The sequence below is a fragment of the Lissotriton vulgaris genome, chromosome 7 (genome assembly GCF_964263255.1).
Source record: "Lissotriton vulgaris chromosome 7, aLisVul1.2, whole genome shotgun sequence".
Taxonomy (NCBI): domain Eukaryota; kingdom Metazoa; phylum Chordata; class Amphibia; order Caudata; family Salamandridae; genus Lissotriton; species Lissotriton vulgaris.
In genome coordinates, this window is record NC_141695.1 from 706,563,980 (window position 1) to 706,589,666 (window position 25,687).

A 25,687-nucleotide genomic window follows, 5' to 3' on the forward strand; every position below is an offset into this window, starting at 1 on the left:
CAGACAGTCTCTCATTTCTTTCTTGACAGATTGCTAGAACTTACATTGTAAAGAGGTTTGCGATGTATTGCGACTTCCTGGTTCAAAAGAACAATTTGAATTCGCAGACGATGGATTTTTTTTCAACTCTGAAGTCATGTGCCGGAATGACAAATCATCCTCGCCATACGAGAACAATGCTTAGGATTAGAGCAGGAAGCATATTCAGCATTTCCATTTGGATCTTCAATATGAAGGTTGCGGGGTGCTTCTGAGGGTACTCTTTATTTCTTGCAGGGAGGGCCATCTCAACATATTTTGGCATCCTGGGCTAGGCACATTTTCCCCTCATCTCCTTTTCGCTACTAAAAATCAATACATTGCTACCTATTAGTAATGTCTGTGATGCCCCCCAGCAGTTGTATAGTCCAGATCCCTGCGAGCATGCAGATGTAATGTCAGCAGGTACAATAAGGGGACATGATCTTGGTTACCATATCTTGTGACGGTGGAGGAGGATGGCAGGGGTACTGGAATTGAACAATAAACGAGGCACCCATCGCAACAAAGGAACAGTGGTCCTTGATGGAGGTCATTCCTAGCCTTCATTTGGAAGGGTCCAGAGGATCTTTATTCAAGAAGCCAATAACTCACTTGAACTCACAAGTAAAAGAAAAACAAGAAAAAAGTGAATCTGAACTGAAAATTGAGTCTGGCACATCAGATAATTGATTATGGATCTATGGCTCTAGCCAAGTGCCAACTACGCAAACCACCCCAGGAGATCAGAAACAGAATGGATAGAAGCTATGCAGAGACCCAGCTCACATATTTAACTGAGCCCTCTTGGTGGAAAGGGTCAATTCAGGTTAAACTTGTACCTTCAGGACGTGAAAGAAACAGTGGAAAGTCCCTGACGTAGAGAAGCAGATCCTTCAACAGTATCATGACCTTGCAATGTCTAGAAGTGAAGAGCATCTCTTACATAAAAATGTGCATTTAATATGTACATCTTGATTCTGGAAACTGACAACAGATACAAAATGCTGGAAGGGGATCATTAACACCAGCTGCCAATACATGTGTGATGATTGTTTTGAAACTGTAATTAGATTGCCTGCTACATGAAGATTTAAGAGGGTCTTCACCAATTCTCCTGATCACGTGGAAAGGGGAGACCACTCAGTCCCCCCGAACGTATGCATGGGTGCCCCGATCCCCCGGGAAACCATTGTGGGTGGGGGGCGTGACCCGGCTGGTATGCCCGAAGCGGCGTAGCCGGAGCACGCCCCTCCCGCCCAAAAGAGGTTGTCCTAGGCACCCGCCCGGAAGTCCGGGCACGGATGGGCGTGCTTAAGGCGGGTGCCCGCCCTCCCGCAGCTGCATAAATAGTGCGGTAATCCAACAAAGCTTCCTCTTGTTCCTGTGCTCTGAAGGCTGCACCACTCGTCGCTCGTGAGCCCTCAAGGGAACAAGCTGCACTTTTTTGACCCACCCACCAGCCCCTTGTTGCAGATTTTGTGAAATAAAGAAATATTCTCGGTGATTATTTTGATGTAATAAAAAGTATGACAGTCATTTCTTGCATCATGAATGTATGACGAGGTATGCATATAATTGTATACTTGCTTGTAGGCCTTTTTTCCTTTGTAGAGACGTAAAGGATTGGATTCAATAAAGATTATGTTTTTGCTTTAGGACTTTTTTCCCTTTGTAGCAATGTTGAAGTCGGTGAATGTTCAAACTGTTGCAGATTTAGGCATAGTTTTCTTTCCTTAGTAGGTAAAACAACTGTCGTATTTATTTTTTGGTCGGGCGGTAAGGTCATGATCGGTGAGCAGTGATTTCAAGGTCCCTAGGGGGGGCGCCACCCATTATGGTTGGGAGTGCCTGGAGGGAAGGGCGGCCATTGGCCTCTCCCACGGGGGGCGGCACCCACTACGGATGGGTCGCCCAGGGGGAGAAGGCCATAGGCCCCTCCCAGGGGGAGACGGCTATATGCCCCTCCCACGAATTTCCCGGGGGCCGGATATCCGCTCCGGCGGAAGAGAGTGTGGGGAAGGGGGGGTGGGAGGATTCCACGCTGTCCTTCTTACGGATACCTCGCGCGGGAACTCGGACGACCTTAAGATGGCGTCGAGTGAAAAGGGCCCCCCCCCCCCACGACAAGGGAAGTTACAGTTGGCTGCGAGGGTAAAGTCCTCTGCGCATGCGCCACTCACACCGTGAGGGCGGGAAGTTGGTGATAGGGATCTGACACCGGTGTTAAGACCTTGCAGTTGGCCCTTAATGCTAGGTTGTAAAATTCAAAAATGTAATGCATTTATCAGGATGCTAGACTCGGCTAGGAAACCTTTGTATTAGAGATTTGTTAAGGTTAGCCTGAAAAACCTGTCTTCATCAAAATGTACTTGAAGTTGAATTTGTACATGATTTATGAAACGTTTTTAATTTAAAGTTTTAAATTTTGTTTCATATTTTAATAAATACGGCCGGGGGGGTCGTGAGGCCCCCCCGCCTTCCAAAAGTTTAAATCTGTGTCTGTCTCCTCCCATGGGGAATGGTGTTGGGAGGGGTGGCGGGCATCCCGGCCCATATGTAGTTGTGCAGTCCCAAAATGTACTCAAGGAGTGTCTGCAAAGTATATAAAATCTGGTATTTTAAAATAAAACTGAATTTACATGGTATGATTTATACAGACAAACACAGAAATGTGGGGTTAGATGTACAAAGAGATAGGTCACAATCATTGGTTACAAACTGTGCACCAACTATTCGTGACCTTTCTCTGATTTTGGAACTGACTTAATAGGTCATGTAGCAAAATCAGTTGCAAGGGGTCGCAGAATGAGCTGCCTAATGAATAGTAACTAGCCAGTTCACTCTTTGTGGACCCCTTATCTTAGCGTACACCCACAGGGATGGTGGCCCACAAGGAACAGCAGACCACCTTCTCCATGTTTGTATTCGGAAATAGAAAACTTGCTTTTTAAAGCAGTCCATATTCCTTAACCCCTTGCCTGCTTATGACGGAACCACACCGTCATGAGCCTAAGGCGGTGTGTGCTCATGACGGCGTGGTTCCGTCATGCTGCGGCCGCTCGGCCCACGCGGAATTAATTCCCCGCCTGTGCGGGCGAATTAATGAGCGGGCCGGGCCGTGACGGAACCACGCCGTCATGAGCACATGCTGCCCGTGGCTCATGACGGCGTGGTTCCATCACGAGCGCCAAAGTGCTGCGCCCACCCCCCTGCACCAAAGCAAAATTCGCGGCATGGCCAAGGGGTTAATAGAACCAGTGCTACTTAAAAAATAATCATGTTTCCCATCTGGGAAGGCATCGGGGAAAGAGCATGCATTGGTCTAATGGACCGCCCTCCAAGAAGCCTTTCTGACATGAAGGCAAAGTATTACAACATGGATGGCTTCTCCTTTCTATAACTGTTAGCACCTCCTTTGAGGCGCAGGTAATATTGCAATACTTTACAACTGCAATTGTAGTCACAAACCATTGATACATCGGACTGTAATTTGCAATTTGGTGGGGTTTTCCCCTTTTCGCATACCTTTCTAAATGGGATACGAAATGAGTCACAATATCCTGTTTCCAATTTGAAAAGGCTTTTCTGAATTGCAAAAGGGCATTAATTAAAATTAATATTAAGCGGTCATCGGCATTCTGTGATTGCAAACCCCGTTGTTTTGCAAGGTTTGTTACCACAAAATACACCTGGCCCGTAGTAGGTATCCCTCTATCCGATATAGGTAATGAATGCCTCTGGTTGTCCATCGATGAGCTGCTGTTTTTACTCTTGTTGGTTTGGTGTGGTAGTATTTGTTATTATTGTGCTGAAATGGAAAAAGTGGTCTCCTATATTAATATGCTGATGAACCTTTAAGAGCCAGTTCACGAGCAACAAACATAGTGAGTTGACTTGTTGCATAGAGTGGGAACACATATTGCTTTGTTGTGTTGCTCTGAAATGTCCCTTATCTCTCATCACTCCCCTGTCACATTGAGCAGATATTTGGACAACAAAACGGCCTCTCTTTCCTCCCTGGCATCTGCAGAGCGGTGCTCGTGGCAGGGGCAACAGGGCAGGGAAACCATTTCTTGGCAGCTGCCTGAAAGGGCATTCCACAGAAAAACACAATAAAAAAGAAACTTAATGAGGCTACCTGCTAACTCCCTGTACCACCAGGCACAGGGCGCCGTGAGTCGACAGAAAGCATTTACAACCGAGAAGAAGTGCACTTGTTGTGAGCAGGAAACTTTCATGGCTCAAAAAGCTTCCTGCTCATTCATCTCAATCCGTGCACTAAGTAATGCACAATAGAACTGACGCTGGTGCCTTTTATGCAGTCCCATTTAACTGGCACGAATAGATTAGTTAGATTCAGGCCACAATTAGCATTAAAGAATACAATGTATTCAAAGTGGGAAATACCGCTGGCTCCTGCTACTGAATATTAATAATAAAATAACAGATCAGCACAACTAAACTCACAATTTGTAACACCGAAGCTACTATATTTATTATTGTACTGAACAGGATTCATTATTTTTTGCGAAGAAAAAGTGAAAAAACGTTAAGAAAAAACGCTCTTAGTCAGTAATAAGCTTGTGCTGAACGTCTTCTTTTCCTGGATGTGCCCCAGTTCAGCTCTCATTTGGTAGATGAAAGGATATCTTGTTTTGCTAAAAAAATAATGGCATGTGAATGCCTTTCAAAAATACAAATGTGCAAACAGTAAGAAGTCTGATAGGCAGAAAAGCGAGGCCCAATGTTCCTTTTAACTAAGGAGCCTACATTACTCGCTGCTCAGTATTGTATTCACAGGCCTGTATGTGGGTAGAGTGAAGGGGTTTCACTTCCATCAGTTCATAAATCAAAAGCCTATTTATCCAGATCTACGTCGGTTTTCGACAGTCTAGGCCAATGAAAATGGATTTTCATACTGGAGCACCAAAAATAGGTTTACATAATGATGCATTTCATCCCGATAAACTGCTCACAACAAGTAGGACTTCACAGAAACCACTAGTAGGGGAGCAGATAATCTTCAGAAGTCGAACGAAATAGTGAATTTGAAAAGTCAAGACTCTTGGATATTTTGCAGCTAGGTCTGCACTATAACTCTCCTTATATGGATCTACACAAACGCGCAACATTTCTACATGTGTTAACAAAAACAGGCTGGATTCAGAGATTATTTAAAAAAGGTCAGAGGAGATTGGGGAGATTTCATACGTAACATTAAATAGTTATCTTTTATTTGCTCTGGAATGATGTTGGTGCACATAGGGTCTTCATGAGGCATCACAGGCTCACGTAGCATTTCCTCATTGAGCCAGCAGATCAGCGAGGGGAGAACATTCGCTGCCTACTCTGACTGAAGCATAACAAACAACAAGCCAACAGCCTCACAACGGAAGCACCGGGGGAAAGAGAAGGTAAAGTGTGTGTTGTGTACGATTTCTTGGACTACTACATTGGAATAAGTCCTTTGTCTGTCTGTGTTTTGTACATCCCCGCGCTACTCTGTGTTTGTTCCAGGTCACTGAGGTGTAATATAACTGGGATTAGGAGAAAGAGTACAAAGTGGGCTGATTTGGGATGAGTGGATCTGAGACTTGAGCACGCGAAGCCTCATTGGGCAAGATGAGCCTTGTGTGCGCCACATCTTATCGTTATGCACTTTTTGTGCATGATTTCTTGGAGTATGTAGAATGTCCAATTCTGATACAGACCTAATCAAATGCCAGAAGACGACACCCGGAAAAATAAATAAATGAAACTCAAAGACAGCAAGCGAGAAAGCAGCCAGGATTCATTTGATGCATGCCACTTGCATAGCCGTGAAGTATTTCCACGAGAAAAAAGTATTCTGAAAAAGGGTGACGGTCTTTCCAGCTGGCTGCCCATTGTACTGCTGCCTGCAACTGTTTTAGTGGACAGAGCAGAATATTACAAGTATGGTAGATCTTGTGAAAAACAGCTTTTTTAGCTTGACCTGGGGTGTTTGATTCGTGGCTGAAATTTAATTTCTCTCCAAGGACGTCACATCCGGTGCTTTGGCCAATCGGGGATAGGCTTATGGTAGCCCTTGCACCTCCGCCTGGTTGTATGATGTTACAACTCATACTTTTACAACGCATGCCTTTATAATGCATTTTTTACATCGCCACATCCTTTACATCGCATTCCATTACATCACATGACACTATATCACATTTTAAGAAACTACCTTTACAACGCATTCCATTACAACGCATACTACCTTTACAACGCATACCATTACAACGCATACCATACCATTGCATTTATGGTAAGTATTGGATAGTATAGGGGCAAAAATTACTATTCTAGCTTCAGGGGGTGCAACAGTAAATGTAAATGTCATGGTACTTATAGAGCGCACTGTCACCAGATGGTCACCTTGCAGTGTCGTCTATTCTGCTTCCTGGCGCTGATACTCATACCGCTGTGGAACCCCTCCTGGCTTTCCCTGTGAAGTGTCCACTCCTGGGCACCCCCAGGGTGAAGCCAGGTATCCTTAGCGCTGTTGGGGCCGGTGTGGAGGCTAAGCAAGCTATTGCCCAGAGTTGCAGCGTGGGGCCCGTGAGTAGAATAGGCACCGAGGCGAGAATTAACAGATCCGAGGAAATTGATCCAGAGACCCCGCCGAGGCGGGAATCGAACCCTGGTCCCTGGTCAGAACTGTGCATCAGGGTCTGCCGATCTAATCATTGAGCCAGACTCCTCCACGTAGGGTAAGTGTTGGATAATGTAAGGGTACTTTGCGTTGTAATGGTATGCGTTGTAATGACCTGCTTTGTAATGGTATGCGTTGTAGTGACATGCGATGTAAGGGTTGTGTTGTAATGGCATGTGATGTAAAGGATGTTGTGATGTAATGACTGCGTTGTAAAAGTTGCGATGTTAAGGTTGTTTTCCCCCATGCCTCAATGTTGATTCCCAATCCCACCCATTGCAATATTCTGACCCTCAGCCCCTCCCCCGCCCTGTCCTGATTCCTTTTAACTTCTCATCTCAAGGCATTTAGCCAAGGAAGGAAGGTTACATGTGTCCTGCTGTGGCTGCTTCCCTCCTTAGGTCTCTTCGGTTCTCAGGTCAGAATGCCTCCTCCTTAACTGTCTCCTACATATACCCTTCACTCAACTCCTCATCTCCTTGTCGAAGGGCTAGTTCACTCTAGCATGAAATTAAAAAATACTTCACGTAATAGGCTGGCATCCGGAATGTTTGCATGCCCTCCTATAAAGCTTGCCACCGAGCAATAAAGTTCTGCCATAAAGCAATAAGATGATTTCGCTGCAACTTTGAGAGGTCTACAGGCCACCTGTCAGCCTACAATTGGGCAACTTAACAGTGCGAGCTATTCTGTATTGTGCCCGTTTGGTATATTGCCGTAGAAAATAGTAAAACTTTTTTTTATGTCAGTCGATAAGCAACATATAAATTTAACGGTGGGTAACAGTTAATTACGAGGATGTTTTTCACCCAGGCATTCTGACCCACATCAAACGAGAGCAAAGCTTGGGTGGGCTACGAAGTCCCTCAGAACCAGGAGGCGAAAAACATCCCATGTAATTCACTTTACCCACCTATGATGTTATGTTACTTATGGCCCCCAAATCATCTTTCCATGCTTTCAACTGCTATGCAGGGACAGAGGAGTAATGGGGGAGCCATGCATAACGTAGCCTCTCGTCCCTGCCCCAAATCTAAAAAAAAACTTACCTGCAATCAATCAATCAATCAACACCTGCAATCCTTAACTAACCCTGACCACGTCCCTGCCTTCCTTCCCCCTTTTGCAGCTGTGCTTTCTTATTTCAGTCAAAGCAGAAAAGCAGAGCAGCACTGACAGAGTCTCAGAAAGTCCTATCAGGCAGTCCTGGAAGGATTTTATAACTTAGCAGCAGTAGGTAACCAGTTTTGTGAACAACATGGACTATGGTATAACAGTGAGTTATGACATTTAGAAACTAAAATAAACGATAGAGGCTCTCTATGAGAGCCACTCATAACATAAGCATAATCACCAGAGTTTATGTTATTCACAGTAATTAAACACATGTTTAAAGTTACTTCCTTGGAGACACATTCAGATTATGTGCATTAAGATCATGTTATTAATGTTTTTGCTTGGATCGATCTATTATTGCCTGTCCAACACAAAGATGAAAAGTGACCAGTGCTCTTATTAGCAATTACACTGTCTGTAACAAGTGGCTTCATCTAGTTTCATCTTCCAGTCTCCATATTCTTAGGGGGATCACTGGTCATCCATTGACTCACTGCATGATGTCTTGTGAGCAAATGCAGAAAGAGTGATACATATTTTCTTTTTCTCCACATTGCTTGTGTAAGAAAGTAATTATAATTTGGGGTGGGTGATCACCCATCTAAAGGAATAACAACACTAAATTGTGCTTATATAATGTTAATTTATAAAAATGCCTTGGACTAATGTCAAATACAGTTTTGCAAGAAGCATTCTAGTGGATACAAACCCGTAATACTACCTTATGAGAGTGAACCTTAAAATCTCTAAATTAATCTGGGTCAACTACCTGGTATCTATAGCACACAGCTGAAGGTTTAATTTAGGACAATGTGTAAAGTATTCATGTGGTGCCCAAATATTAAAAAACTCAAAATATCAAACAATAAGAATCACAAACTGAATTAGAAAAACAGAGTAAATTGTAATAAAAAAAGAAATGGCACTCGTCGCAAAAAAAAAAAAATCCAATAACTGAAAATGGAGATACAAGATATTTTCAAGATTTCAGTTAAAATAATGACAAAAAAGCACTAATGATAGTCTATGGTTGTAGTACCTAGGTGCACTTTGAGGGCAACTACAATGGATCTAGAGGTCAGACACACTAAGTGGGATGATCCAGTCAAGGATTTTTCCTTCAGGTTTAGTATGCAGAATGGAGGAGAAAGTTCCCCAGCCAGGCATGCAGCTGAATGTATTTTGTGAATTTGATGCAAAGTCAGATAGCCGTTGAATTCAGCTCATCACCTAAGGCTCCCAAATTTATGGCGAGGCTCTTAGGACTTTAAGGTTTGATCAAGCAAAGGCCTTGAGGAGGGTCTAGCGCAGGTAAATGGGATTCCAAGAAAAATGGTTCTTCCGCCTTTCTTTCCTAATACAGCCACAAAAGAGGTCAGCCCCTGACCCCTGGAGTCCACATCTTTGTCCTAGGTACAAGAGGAAGCAGATCCAGTCCTTCAGAGATTATCCTGGGTTACACCAAGCAAGATCTAGTCCTTCTCTGATCTCCCACAGGTCCTGAAAGTGCTATGAGGAAGGTTCCTTGAAGTGCTACATTTATAGGTTGGAGTGACCAATGAGTGTGAGTGACTCCCAGCTCCTTATTTATTAACCAATAGGGGTATAAAGTCTGAGGGGAAACTCTATCCAGTTCTCCAGCAGTCCCTGTTTGCCCTACTACAAACAATTCCACAGTGCACCTTACTACTAAAATTCAAGATGGGGAACGCTTCATCCATCTGTGCAGAGCCTTCGTGCCCACCCAGAGGACTGGCCAGTAAAATGAGCACCCTCCCTTCATTCCAAATGTGTTTTAGAGGCAGCTTCCCTACCAATGGGTTTGGAGCCACCCTAGCTAATGTGGGCCGGAGGAACAACGGCTTGCCTTTCTCCATGTTTCACTTTACATCTACTTGTGAAATGAAAGACCTCAACAGGGACTTTTTTCAAGTTCCTGGGCCCAACCCAACTGTCCTTCCTGCAAGGGGAAGAGAAAAACACCCCACACCCAGGCTACTAAGAGCCAAAATGCTCAGATTGTTGTCTCTGTTGTGGGAGCAGTTTTCACACCTTATTATCAGAAAGTTAAGGGCAGGCCAGCTGCCCCAGAGTAATGCGAATTGCCCCAGCTGGGGTTCAGCCCCAAACATTATACTTTCTAAAAGTTACGTTTCCAAAATATTTATTAAAATCCATCTTGGATATGGAATTGAAGATTTTTAATAAAACACCATCTAAGAGAGATGCTCCAGCAATTAAGATTTACAACCAGAAGGCGTTGTGAGCCGTGTTGTATGGCTCCAAATTTGGGGCCACGTAAGGTGCAATAGCCTTAGAGTCACATATAATAGATTTCTTAGGTTCCTTTTTGCCCTTCCCATGAGTTCACCCGTGACTCCATTGTACCTCGATTTGGCTCTTAGGAAAATCGAGCTCAGGCTTATGCTTTACTGGCATAAACTATGGACATCGCCCAATCCGAAACATACAGGGAACCCCTAAGAGATTTAATGTCCCTTCCTGGTGCCCAAAAAACACCATGACTATTATAAGTTAGAACTATATTAGGGTTGTAGAGGTTGTAGGCATGGCCAGAAGAATCTAAATCCATTACTAAAACTGAAAGCAAATTGGTGGACTGGGAGCACGTATCTGCTGAAACCATTCTCAATAGTAGAAGTAGTCTATGTAATGAATGTATTAATTTTAAAATACTCACTGTGTATGAAAGGACGATTGATGAAATTACCCCCCTTTGGCTCGGAAACAGTGTTTACAATTTAGGTACCAGTACCTCCTACTTTAGGTACTAGTACCTCCTCCTACTCTGCTTTTTGTGCTAAGTAGGCTAATGGTGAGCATGTGGGCGACGTGTGTCCACTATGCAGGGGGCCCCAGGAGACTAAATCTCACATTGTATTCTTTTGCCCTGTTTATGGTCTCCAAAGGTCTAAATGGATATTGCCCCTGTACAGGAATTTGGGCACCATAAGTCACCTGGAGGCATTTAGGATTTTAAGGACCAACAGTTCCATGTCGGTGGCTTTCGCTATTGCATATTATTTAAAAAGGAGAACATGTATAATTTATGTTTTACATGTCCTGGCAGAGAAAACCCTACAGAGTAGTTTTGGCCTGTGGCATGGCTGGCTCCCCCAGAGGGTAAAATTGGTTTACGCTATTACCTTGAATAAGTGCTAAATTAAGTCTTGGAATAGCTGGAAAAACAGTTCAAGGACTCATTTTAATAGTAATGTAATATCCAATTAAATGGCAAAGTCTCTCTGGACCATGCGTTGAAAATCCAGTGGCTGAAGTATGTAAAAGACACCTTCACCACGCTTGGCAGATCAGATTTGTTCTCCCATCCAGATACGGTGTGTTCACGTGATAAAACGCTTATCAAAGAACTATTTTTTAAATATACAGAGGCCCAAAGGGAGGAAACCGAACTGAATAAACCCATGATTAGAAATTATATTTTAGTCCTGTCAACACAAAGCATTGTACCGCACCTAACCTTCATAGCCAGTGCCCATGATAGATTTTTAATTACGAGGTTTAGGTTGAATTTGTTTCACTATTTACTGGCTGTACCTGCTGGGTATGCGGCACATCCTCCTGAACAAAAGGGGCCCTGTGGCTGCAACACTAGTACTCCACAGGATACCCAACATTTTTTTTTTCTATGCCCGTATTACTCATTTCCAAGAAAAATGTTTCTTAAGGGGCTTTTAAGGAAACTCAGATTCAAGCAGGCCTGTGTGGCCCGGCTACTTTTAAAACTGTCCCTAGATGTTTTTACTTTATTCTGTGTCGCAAACTTTTTAAGATCTGCTTTAAAGCTAAGAAACCCCATGGGATCATAACAGCAGAAGACCTCATATTGAACCTGAGTATTAATTAGGATAGTTGGTAGAGTCTTTTAATGCTTTTTAGTAACCATTGAGTACTGTTTTTAATGTATTACCTTACCCTGAGAGTTTCTTTCTTACACTTATGATCACTGTTTTTAGAATGATGTGTTGATGAAATTGTATCTTTTATGGTCATATTATCTTATATGCCGAATAAAGATTATTATCATTATCATTATTAATGGCAAAGTCAGATTTTATATTACTGTTTTGGAAATTACACTTTAAGAAAGGGCTCTGAGAGTAGGAAGGGGGACTCCACCCTCGACAGGATGGCCTGCAGGGCTGTGCTCAGCCCCTTCCTGAGCTTCAAATTATGCCTACCTTGTCACTGGCAGATAACGCTCATACCTAGGCCTGCCTCCCCTTTCTCTCGATTTAGACTGGCAAAAAAAAACAGTGGGAGAAGAGAAAATGTTAGCTTTAGAGACTGGACAAAGGATTACCCTCCGTCCACAGGCTGGCACTGGGTACTAAAGTGGACTCCTCAGAACACTCCAGAACCTTTGAAGATTCAGAAGAAGGACTGGTCTGCTGTTTGAAGAACCTGAAGGAAGATTGAACCTGCTTGCATAGAAACCCAGGACTATAGAAGTGACTCCAAGGATCAGTTGCCCGATCTCCTGTTTGAGCTACAGGGACAAAACAAGGTTCCAGAGGCCCATTCCCTGTTACTTCCCAACTGACTTGCCCCAACTAGACCTGCCATGGATCCTACTGCTGGCCTCTGTTGGAGTGAGTCCTAACCCTCAAATGGTGCCTCCCGGGGCCTGGACGCTTAGCTGGTGTCAGCTTGCTGGTGTGCCCTACTGAAAGAGATCTGACTTTCAGAAAAGTTTCTAAATCTGAATGTAGAGGGCTTCTTCTGGACTGACGCAGAGTAGCACCCCGCTGGCATCAAGGCTTTCCTGGGCACAAACGTCAGACTTCACTCACTCGTAGCTTTCCCTCCTTAGGCGATTTGATTGATTAAAAATGTATAAAGCGCATGAATGCCCTAGGGCGTCTTGGTGCTTAGTCAGATGCTTTGAGTCTAGGACTGCGCAAGGGAGAGTTCTACTATGTTGAGAAGAGCCAGGGTTTTAATGCCCTCCGGAATAGTAGCAGTGACGGGCTGTTTTTTATTGATAGTGGAATTTGGTTCCAGGTCTTGGCTGTATGCAGGAGAAAGCTTCTCCCTCCCCATCTTAGCTGATTGAATCTGGGGGTTTTGATCAGTTTTGCGTTGCTTGTTCTGAATCTGGGGGTTTTGATCAGTTTTGCGTTGCTTGTTCTGAGTTTCCTTAATGGTTCATATTGTTTAAGGTTGTTTTTTAGAAATTGAGAGCCTACCCCTGAAAAGCCTTGTATGCCAGGCATGCCGATTTGAACCTTACCCTTTTCTCCACTGTGAGCCAGTGGAGGCTTCTGAGTCTGTGGGCCACCGGCTTGGACCTGGGGATGTCCAGCAATAGCCTAGCTGCAGCATTTTGAAGGCGCTGGAATTTTAACAGCAGTTGATTTTGTAGCCCTCCATACAGTGCATTCCTGTAGTCCAACCTTGATAGAGCCAGCATGGTTACCAAAATTTTACAAGTTTCTACGGGAATGAATGGCAAGAGTTTTTTTTTATCAACTTCAGGATATATCACCCTGAGGAAGAAAGTTTGTTAATCTGGGCTTGAAATGTTAATTTGTAATCAAATACTAAGCCCAAATTCCTAACTTTGTCCACTGATGAAGGGTAGTTACCCAAGCTATCAGGTCACCACTTATGTGACCAAATGCTGGGCTCTGCCCCTAGCAGCATAAACTCAGTTTTACCACCGTTTAGTTTTAGACAGTTTAGTTGCATCCAGCGGTTGACTTCTTCCATGCAGTTGCTAAACTTGTCAGCTGTTTCGTCTGTGTTGTGGGAGATTGACACCACTATTCCCCGTACTGTGAATGATCTAAGGCATGGGTGGATCTAAGAAATCCAGCTAGCTGTATATTCAAGATCTTTCCTAAAACTTTTGCCGGAAAAGGTATTCTTGAGATTGGCCTGTCTCACGGCACACCCACAGGTACGATACTGCTGCCCTCCGTGCCCTAAACACAAGATGCCCCAGTGAACACTGCTGTCACGCAGGTCCACACTCTACGGTAGGACTGTTCTCCTGTGCCGGATCTTCTGCAACACCATCGCAGACTTTACTGTGTGCCTCGCCCTGGCTCCAAAGACTACATCTTCCTTGGTGACCGCAACTTCCCCTTCAATGACCCAAACAACCTCCTCAACAGCATGAGCAGCCTCAAACTCACCCAGATTGTACGCGACCCCACATACTTCGCAGGATGATCCGCTGCTCAGAAACCTGCAGTTGGATAACTTTGTGACAGGTTTAGCTTGCCCTGCCTACTACGTGTTGATTACGACTTTTTCTCCACAAATGTTTCGAAATCCGAAGATAAAGTTTCCACTGGGAAAAACCTGGTATCTGTATTGACCCATGTTCCACTGGAGCAGGGTTTGGTCAAGTGCTCTGTGATTTTGGCGCAATTTTTAATTCAAACTTCCAGAAAACATTTTAAGTTACAATGTAGAGTGCTTTGAGTTTTGTTTTCATATCTCTGGTTCTACTTACTGATTTTCTGTGCTTTTTGTGTCATTTTATTATTTTGGTTTTGGATTTTTTTAGTGTTGTGTTTTCACTTTATTACTCTTTGAATGCTCCACTCTTGCTTTGCACGCTACCTCGAAGTTTAACCCTGACTGGTTTGTGCCAAGATTCCAGAGGGTTAAGCACAGGTTTCTTTAGTGACTTCAGTGATTCACCCTGACAAGGAGTGTGATCATGATTTGAGGTGGATTCTCAACCAACCTCAACTAATATTCGAACTTCTTACAAGGGGGCATTTGACTTCCAGGTCCTGAGTGCATTGTCTACACTATATACCAGGGACTTGGAGGCAGATTAAATATGTCAATTAGGCATAAGCCAATGTAACCATGTTTAAAGAAAGAGCACAGGCAATATATTCCTGTTAGGAGGGGAACAGTGCCCCAAGTTTTAAGTTCAACAAAACAGTAAAAATATTTGGGGCAAAATCCCACAAAATATGGCAATTTTCTACAGCTTCTTATTCTATATTTTCACATATGAAGGTAATATAAAGTGGACAAACTCGTATCTTCCATTTTAAGCAAACATACAGCACTTTACTTAGAGTTAAGCAACTGGTATTCATATGTCTTTTATGTGGACTCTAGTCAACATATCTTTATTGTGTCAGAGGTGTAAAAAATCTGTCATTTTGCATAGTCTTTCACATTGTTTTGCTTTTTTGAACATAGACTGTAGGCATATTTTAGCACTGGGAGGCTGGTACACTATTTCTAGTGCATATGCTGTGACTTTTGGCCCAGCTCTCACATTGCACTCCCGAACTGCTTCTTCCCTCAGCTGCCCTTGGCTTTAGCAGTTTGTCTCTCTATTATTGACTTATCGCCTCTTGTTTGTCTGTTCACCCTTTGCCTCTCTGCTTTTGACTTACTTCTCTTGTTTGTTTCTTCACACTTTAGCTCTCTGCTTTTGACTCAATGCTTCTTATTTGCCCGTTACTGCCTCTTGTTTGTATGTTTGTCCTTTACCTCTCTGTTTTTGATTTATTGCAGTCGTTTGTCTGTTCATCCTTTGCCTCTCTGTTTTGTCTTTTTTGCCTCTTGACTGGTCTTTTCCAGTTTCTGCGGATTTCCCACTGATTGCCACTGGCTTTCCAGCCCTTTCCCACCCTCGGAATTCCCAGCTGCCGATCCCGCCTTGCTTTCTGCTTCCCGCTAGCCCACACACCACCACTACACCACCACTACCCAGTGACCCTCCCACCTCCCAGAACCTACTTAATGGATGCCGCTGCGCGACCCCATTGAGCAGGTCCTCTGGCCCAGTTCTCCCAGTCGCACTCCTGAACTGCTTCTTCCCTCAGCTGCCCTTGGCTTTAGCTGTTTGCCTATCTGATTTTGACTTATTGCCATTGTTTGTCTGTTCACTCTTTGCATCTCTGTTTTTGACTTGTTGCCTCTTGTTTGTCTGTTCACCCTTTATTGTCCCTTGTTTGTCTGTTTGCCCTTTGCCTCTCTGTTGTGTCTACACAGGATCTACTTAAAGGAGCTCGTAGTGCGGCCATGCAGAGGAAGCGCCAAAGGTAGGCCCATCTGCACCAATACATGTCTGGACAACATCCAGAGCCCGGACCCCTGACTCACGGCACACCCACAGGTACGACACTGCCGCCCTCCGCGTCCTAAACATAAGATGCCCAAGCGAACACTGCTGTCACGCAGGTCCACACTCTATGGTAGGACTGTTCTCCTGTGCTGGATGTGCCTTGTCCTGCACCAGTATGACCACCGTCACATCGCCAGACACCATGCCGGCCGGCCGCCACACCACAAGCAACCTACCAGTTCAAATGCATAGTCCTCAATATGCGCTCTATTTGCAAACACTCCATAGAGTTATGAGACCTCATCACCACCCTCACACCCGACATAGTCTTCCTCACTGAGACCGGACTCCACCCTCAACCCTGTATCCACCACGACATCAGCACAGCGATTCCTGACAGTTACAAAATCACTCACCAGGGTCACATCAATAAATCGGGAGGAGGAATAGCTATCAACCACATACAGAGCATATAGTGCACCAGCACCACCGACAAAACCACCACCCGCATGGAACACATCAATTGCAAGGTTCATACAGACAATATAACAACCATCAGAGGCACCCTCGCACACCGACCCCTAGGCCCCGCACCCTGGCTTCTGCAACACCATTGCAGACTTTACTGTGCCCCTCGCCCTGGACTCCAAAGACTGCATCTTCCTTGGTGACCTCAACTTCCCCCTCAATGACCCAAACAATAACAACTCTGCCAACCTCCTCAACAGCATGAGCAGCCTCAAACTGACCCAGATTGTACGCAACCCCACATACATCGCAGGATACTTGCTGGACCCCATCTTTACCTCCCGCAGCTGCATCAGATACGGCCATGTCACAGAACTCAAATGGACCAACCACTCCATCGTCCACTTCAGCATATCCAGCTCACGCACCGCCACCCCCCAAGTTGTCCAGCACCCCCTACCGCAGCAGGAGCAACAATTCAGAGACCAGCAGGATGGAAAACCTCAACACCACCAACCCAGCCACCTCCACCAACCTAGAACAAGGAATCAAAGCTTCAATACCTGGACCACCATCTGCTCCAACTGCATCCCCCAAAGCAAAAGAAATACTACAAAAGAGCCTCCAAAAATGCCAGCTGGTACACCCAAGAACTCAGAAGAGCGAAACGTGACAGCAGACAGCTGGAAAGGAGATGGCGCACAAGCAATGACACCACCGTCAGGGCAGCCTTCAAGCCTCCCTCAATCTCTACCGCCACCTACTGGGGTCATCAAAGAAGACAGCCTTGGCCGCACACATCAAAACAACTACTAACAACAGCAAGGAACTTTTCAACATTGTTAAGAATATTTTCAACCCGGCTGCTAGCGAAAACAACATCACACCCTCACAGGAGCTGTGCAATACCTTCACCAATTTTTTTCATGACAAGATCACAACTATATACAAAAAAATGGAATCCCAACCTACATCCAAAGACTTCATCGACCGATACACCCTCACTGCAACTGACACGAACTACAGACTGACCACCTGGAACCAGCTCGCCACCCAGGATACCAACTCCATCATAAAATCCATCCACTCAGGAGCTTCGAAAGACCTATGCCCGCACCACATCTTCAACATTCGAAGCCAAAGAACAGGCTAAGAACTCACCACCCTACTCAACACCTCAATAACCATTTCAACATTTCCAGATGCCTGGAAACATGCTGAAGTCAGAATACTACTCAAAAACCATCGGCCAACCCCAGCGAACTCAAACTACAGACCAATATCCTTGCTCCCATTCCCCACCAAGGTACTGGAAAAAACTATCAACAGGCAACTCACGACACACCTGGAGTAGAACCAGTTACTCTACTCCTCCCAATCTTGCTTCGGCAGCAATCACAGCGCTGAGACTGCGCTGATTGCAGCCACAGACAACATCCAAACCCTCCTCGACCACGGAGAATCAGTGTACCTCATCTTCATCATCCTCTCTACAGACTTTAACACCATATCCCACTGCATGCTGATTAAAAGACTCCCCCCACATTGGCATCCAAGGGTAAGCATTCAGATGGATCACCTCTTTCCTTACCGGAAGAACAAAGAGGATCCGTCTCCCACCTTTCACCTCCGAACCTAAGGGGATTGTCTGTGGTGTCCCCCAGGGCTCATCCCTCAACCCTACACTTTGCAACGTACACATGACCCAACTGGCCAACATCATCAGATCCCAAGGTCTCAATAGGATAGCCAACACAGATGACAGATGACATCCAACTCACCCTCTCCGTCACCGATAACCCTACCACCACCAGGACCAACTTCCAGAGATGCATAACAAACGTCGCCGACCGGATGAAGAACAATGCCTGAAGCTTAACATGAACAAGATGGAAGTACTAATGTTTGGTAACAGCAGCAACCCCAAAGATGACTTCTGGTGGTACTCAGACCTGGCACCTGCACCCATACCTGCAGACCACCCCAGAATCCTTGGAATCATCATTGATAACAAGCTCACCATGAAATCACAGATCAACACCATCTCCTCTGCCTTCTTCCTCCATCTGCAAATGCTACGGAAGATCTTCAAGTGGCATCCCCTGCACACAAGAAACACCGTAACATAGACCCTCATCAGCTGACTGGACTATGACAATGCTTTCTACATAGGAATCACCGTACACCTCCTACAGAGACTGCAAATTATACAGAATGCACAGCCTGCCCCACCTCGACCTCCCCCGACGAACCCACATCATACCCCACCTCAGGCACCTCCCCTGACTCCCCGGTAGAAGAGATGCTAATTCAAGCTGCTGACCCACACACACAAGGCTCTATACAACCAAGGACCTGCCTACATCAACTACCGCCTAAACTTCCACCAACTGTCAAGAAGACTGCGCTCCACCACCCTATCACTGGCCACATTCTCTGCATCCACTGAACAGAAGTGGAGGACGCTACTACTCCTACATTGCTGCGAAGACCTGGATCAACGTCCCCATAAAGTTCCGGACCAACACCTCAATTCCAGAATTCCAAAACGTCCTCAAGACTTGGCTGTTCGAATGAGCCATCCGGGACAGGTAAGCGCCTGCATACTCTATTGGATGATTAGCAGCGATTTATAAAACCTGATTGATTGATTGAATTGGATAAGCCCAAAAGGTAAATACGACTCTTACATAAGTCCACAGTTACAGTAGCACAGAACATGCAACAGTGAAATGTTTCATTTGGGCTACATTGTGAACTTACATCACCCACAGGAGTGACTCTAAAATCAAGACAACAGGACTGCCCCTCCAAGCCGGACTGGCTAGATGAAAAGCAGCAGCAGCCCTGTGTGAAAATAAATCTTCTTGACATGGATGTAAGCCAGCATATAAAATTAGTGACTTACAGGAAAATACTACGCATACGATCCGCGAATTTGCGGATTTGCGAATTCGCGATCCGCAAAATTCGCGAATTTGTGCGAATTTGCGGATTTTTGTTTTTTTGCGTGTTCGCGGGGTTTTTTGCGTGTTCGCAGGGTTTTTTGCGTGTTCGCAGGGTTTTTTGCATGTTCGGGGGTCTTTTTGCGTCTTCGCGAGCCGCTTGCATAGCGAAGTTACCCATGCAGTCGTTTATGGGAGAGGGAGAGAGAGATAGATAGATAGATAGATAGAAAGAGAGAGAAAGAGAGGGAAAGAGAGAGGGAGAGAGAGAACGAGAGAAAGAAAGAGAGGCCGGAACTCTGAAGGGCCAGATTCCTGAGTTGCCCCTACAGAACATACAGCTTTTTATTTTTAGCAAAATGCATATGAAAAATTGTGCTGTAAAGGTCTCTTTTAGTTTAACCCCTCCTGATAACTCAAAATGGGTGTATTTGCCATCCTCTCCCTTCTTCCTGTTTTTTATATCTGTAAGTGCTTCCTGATGAGGTTTAATTCCTTGGACAGGTGCCTCGTTGCCTACTTGTAACTATTCTCTGACCCTGCTTCAAGGGTCAGAGCAGGGTCAGAGAATAGTTGCAAGTAGGCAACGAGGCGCCAGGAAGCAATTAGCAGCAGGTGTCCAAGTTGAAGTTAATTTGTTTGTAACCCTTTTGTAAAAGGTTACAAAGAAATTAGGTTCAACTTTTGCACCTGCTGCTGTAACCCTTGCTTGGCTGAAAATTCGTCCCCGCGGATTCGCGGATTTTACCGCGATTTCGCGAGATTCGCAGATCGCGAAATCGCGGAAAATCCGCAAATTCGCCCGCGAAACGGATTTTATGCCCACCCTTAGCAAATACGTATCTTGAAGCACAAAAAAGAAGTTGCATACGCTGCAAATGTGAGAGACGGCAAAAATAAGTGCATTATCTGCATACTGATGAGCAGCCTTTCACTTTTTGTAAAAGCTTGCTTTCAGTCTATAACTCAACATTCCCATAACTTGAATTAGGGAGGGCTAAAACATCAATTTGTGCTGCAATCTGCTATTTATTTAACATTTAATGTATTGGTAAAGTTCGTTTTATGGTCAATATGCCCCAAAGATGATTTCTGCAAAGGTTAGTCATATCTGTCTGGATCTATTCTAGATAGCCTCGAAACTGGATCTGCCAGGCTTACTTCTCCAACACTGTCTGTAAGTAGGTTTCCCTAGTCCAGGTAAGACGTGTGAATTGCCCAAGTCTTTGATCTTCCAGAGACTCAGACGGCTTTTGGAGCAGTTGCCTGTTGGAACATTCATGACAAGAAGATGGTGGGGGTTGATAATTTTAGAAACATCCACCTCAAATTAACTTAGGCAGTTGAAGGGTTGGGAGACATTAAACAGCACAATTGGCCACATAAAAGCATAGTCAGGAACTCTGATAGTAGAATGTTTATATTGTAACAGGGTTCTCATGTGGTTCTGCCTTTCGCGATAGTCTTCTCATAGCCAAGCAGACTAGGGGGTATCTTTGGCCCAGAACTACTCTCAATAGGTTTTCTACTGGAGGCGAGAGGGAGGACCCCATTTTAATGGGCAATCTGCAGGAGCACCAACAGCTGAGCTGGCATTCTGTCATCTTTGGAAAACCCAGAATATTGCTTCAGGGATTGTTTTGCATTAACAATATGTTATGCTCTGCAAAATAGGGATTAACTGAGAGCACTTTCTTAAGGCAGGTGTATGGCCCATCAGCAGTATTTATCAGTGAGTACATGAAATCAGGCTCCCAACACAAAGACTTTAGAACACACCTGGACTTGTAGACAAGTAAAAGAAGTGGATTTTGTATGCCTGGGACAAGAGTGAGGCTTTGGACCCTTCTCGACCCTGTACCAAAGCTTTAGATATGTCTCTCAAGGATCTAACAAGCTGGCCTCCTGTAGGCTTAGGGAGATAAAGAACAAAGAAGAATATATTTATGGGAGAACCAACTGAGCAGTTTAGATTAGACCCTGGATTGGCCCTAGCCAGAGACAGAGGTTGCGCATGTCTCCCATTGCTGTCTGTGCTAAGTTATCCTTGCAGCTTTTGGCAGGACCAAGACAAATAGATTCAGCATCCTGAGATCTCAAAAGGACTAGGGCAAGGTTTAGAGGCAACCAGAGAAAGGTGCAACTTTGGCAGGTACAATTTAGTGTTTTGTCCTGATCCTAAGTTTTCCCCATAAGAAAAAAGGTTTCAGTGTACAGAGCATTGCAGTGTCCTGCACAGACACTGCGCCCAGCCAGTCTTGCTCCACTTTGGTTTAAAGTTCACAAAATGACTACCTTCAAATGTAGAGCGAGAGAGAGAAAAGATGGGAAGGTGGCCACAGCAACAAGAGGATTCTATGTTATGTTAAGTCGATTTGTAGGGCGCAACTCATCACCCATGAGCGTATCCAGGCACTGGAGCAGAAGTGTAGCCCAAGCGTAGCGCCTAGTTGAACAGTCAGGCCTTAGGTTTCTTGTGGAAGTCGAGTGGAGAAGGGGAGGTTCTGATGTGTTGGGGAAGGTCATTCCAGATACTGACGGCGATGTAGGAAAAGGATCAGCCACCTCTTTTGCTCCTGCGTATGAGAGGGATATTCGTGAGGGGGCGAGAAGCCGAGTTTAGTTGTCGGATTGGATGGTAGAAGTGAAGGCGGCTTCAACTACTGATATAAAAAATCTATTTTCCTCATTGAACTAGATCCATTAAAAACGTGAAAAGGAACTTTAAAGCAGGTTTTTGCTATATTCCAAGGGAAAATTATGAAACTAAACTTTTTTCACAATTAGGCCTTCCCGTAGGAAAATATAATTTTGCTTATACAATGAGAAAGAGCTTTTGACAAATGTGCACCATAGTGACATATGTTTCTATTATTTGTAGCATTTTATCCATTAGTCACCCAACATGTGAGCATACAAGGGGCACTCATGGCTTCCTTAACCAATTCATACAATCAGGTTTCTGCAGGGAAGAACACCTTTCCAACGCATCTGTTAATGCAATGGTGTTCCCTCGACCATCCATTTTTAGCCCACTTGTGGACGGTGACATATACACTGCAGCTCATGTGACAAAACTGAACTTCCGAGTTCATTATATTTTCATAGCCCATACATGAACGCACAACAGTACTGCATTCATACAGTGCCTAGAGGTTAATGCCAGTAGATTGGTTGCTTTTACATTTAACCTCTTCCGTGCTCATGACGCGAGTCACAGTGGGCGTGTGCGCATGATGGCCATGGGCCGTACGAGCCATGCCCAGGATTGGAATGTTCCAGCACAGCGGCAGAATTCACCGCAGCGAAGCGGTTAATTAAATTCAAATATAAGAATAAGGATAATTTCATTAAATTCAATATTATATCAGTTTTCCAACAACTGTAAATTGACCTTTTTGTTTGAGACCCAGGATACACTTTCTAATGTTTACTCGAGTTGATGTATGCTCATTCCTGGAGAAACAGTCGTGCTTTCCCTGTAAAGGATGTGGTTGAATGCCTTGCTGATACCTGCCGATCTCCTTCTCGCTAAAAGGAATACTTCCTTCGCTTTGGCCTAATACACATGGATTCCCTTGTAATCTCCACCTCAACCCTTGTGGTTCAAGAGTTGTTTATATCATCTCTGCTGATCATTGAACTTCTTTTCAGTTCGAGGCTAGCTATGCCTCAGAAGGTTGGACTTGTGAAGGGAGCATCTTGAAGATCATCTTTCACTCACATCCTCGACTACTACTCTTCAGCATTTTGCTTTGAACACTTTGGATCTGATTTAGAGATTGGTGGGCAGGCTACTCTGACATCACATGGCAGATATTCCATCCACCTTGTTACAAGTGCATTATGTCCTATGGACCTGCTAATAAGGCATCTGTCACTTTTAGGAAGGAATAACCTGTCCACCAAACTCTAAAACACAGCTGACTGTTAGTGTTTGCCCGATTCTCATTTGCCTTTCTCGCTTCCTCTACATCACTGCTGAAATAGCTCACCTGCCAATCTCTTGCTTTTGTTGTGCCTCTGCAAGCTATAATATGCAAGCTTGATACAGTTCAGTGTTAAAACATCTTCAGTCCAGTCATTCTGAAACGCATATGTTACTTTCAGACTGTTAAGCCTGCCAGGGACAGACAAGGCTGACAGGCTGTATGGATGGATGAACAGATCAAATAACAATAGATCTAAATAAATATTGATGCAGGGAGAATTAAGAAGCACAAGACAGTTATTTAAACAAGGGATTACTGAGCTGGAGGAATGAATAAATAAAATGGGAGGTGATTACATTGGAAAGATTAACAATATTTATGAATTAATGTTAGATTTGGCATCCTTGGCATCACTTCCCCTGACTTTTTGCCTTCTGGCCTCCAGTTTTGACTGTTTTGCTTACTTCGTTTTCGTTGGCTTTAGGAATCTATGGACTTTTCCACTGCTGACCAGTGCTAAAGTGCATGTGCTCTTCACTTAAAACATGGTAACATCTGGTTATCCACAATTGTCATATTTGAATTACCTATAAGTCTCTAAAGTGCACTACATGTGCCCATGGCCTGTAAAGCAAATGAAACTAGTAGACTAGCAACACAGATTGAACCACTCTCTTAAGTAGTCCTTTAATCATGTCTCAGACCTGCCACTGCAGAGCCTGTGTGTGTAGTTTTAAATGCTATATCGACCTGACAAGTTAACCTACTTGCCAGGGTCAACACTTAACGTGTCCTGGTAGTGAAATACTCTTACATTTATTTTTCACTACTGCAAGGCATATCTCCCCATGGGATAACATTGGGATTGCCTTATTACATTTAAGTATAATTTCCAATTGGAAAAATATGGGGCCCCCAAATTTGGAGCCTTGGGAATCACACATTAAAAAAAAACGAATTATTGCGAAGTTGGTTTTTAAATTGCAATTCTGAAAATGGCACTTTTAGAAAGTAGACATTTTCTTACTGTAACCATATGGTGCATTCTGCATGTCTCTGGAGTAAACATCTGGGGTGGGTTACAGCTGGATTTCTGCATTCCCTCTAGACAGCCACACACAAAGGACCGGTAGGAGCTGACACACCTGAAAGGGCTGAATCCTGTCTCCGCACAAAGGGTTGCATACACCTGGTAGTGAGTCTGGAGCCAGGACAGAACAGCAAGGGACACTGTGCACTTCAAAGCATCTCATTGATGTCTCCCCCACTTCAAAGGCCCAACTAGGTATAAGTACTGGAACTCTGACACCACCAAAACAGAGGACGTTCTACCAGGAAGAAGGTCTGCTGTGCTGTTGGGGGGACTGCCACTTTGCTGAACTGTTTGCTGTGATGGCCTTGCTGCTGCTGCTTCTTGCCTGGGAGTGAGAAGGACTGGACCTGCATCTCTACATCCCAGAGCCAAAGTATCGCAAAGGATTTGTTGGCTTGCCTCCTATTTTCTGAAGTATTAGGGATATCAAAGACTTATGACTTCATCCTGCTAGCAGCACCTTGATTCTATCTGCTGCGAGTCCTCCTCTGTCAAGTGGAGTCAATCCAGTTCTGGGCCTTGGAAGTGAGTACCAAGTGCTGCAACTAACAAAATTGATGCATCGACGATGTTGCGCCGATTGGTACTAGCACATTTCACTCGACACCAACGCTTTGCTGCACCAACTGCAGACACAGCATTGCCAAATATGCCACCCATCACCCCCTGTTTCTGATGCAACTCTAACTTTACGTGGCTCAGCATCAACGCATCTCTTTGTGTTGCTCGCATCACCTACAGCCCAGCGGTTCGATGGTGACACATCGCTCCGATGTTCATCACATCTTGACTCTCGATGCATCTTCAACTTTGCGCAGCTCGGAACCGATGCATTGCTTACATCTGCTGGATCAACAGTGAAGCATCGCCTCCTTCGCTCCATGCATTGCCCTTGACGCTTCCAAGGTACTGTTCAGTGAGCCAAGGCTGGTCCCTATATCTGGCCCATGCTCCACTGCGGTCAGCCTGAACTTTTGGATTTGCCCCGGTCAAACGAGACCAGATATCCCAGGTTGTTGCTATTTGTTTCTAGTCAATGCCGTGAGAGGGGTCCCCAGACCAAAGAGACAGGGCTTCGTAATAGACTGTCAGGTCAAAAAATAATTCCCTTTTGGATCAATTGTTCATTCACTGGTTGCATACCTATACACTCTCACAATCGCCATACATCTCCCATAATCCTGATTAAGGCAGATGGCGAACAACTCAGTACAAAAGATTGTATTACAAATTTAACCCAGAAATCTCCCTGTGAATAATCAATACAGACTTGTTAAAACCAACACAACATAATTAAAATAAAACATATTAAGAATATATCACAGCAATAAAATAGAATAGAACAGA

At 44.5% G+C, this 25,687-nt stretch overlaps 1 protein-coding gene across 1 annotated transcript in view; it reads right to left on the reverse strand.

Annotated features, from left to right (window-relative positions):
• PRKCA (protein kinase C alpha) overlaps positions 1-25,687 on the reverse strand; it is a 1,234,993-nt gene that overhangs the window by 178,580 nt on the left and 1,030,726 nt on the right. The gene's annotated exons all lie outside the window — the stretch shown is intronic.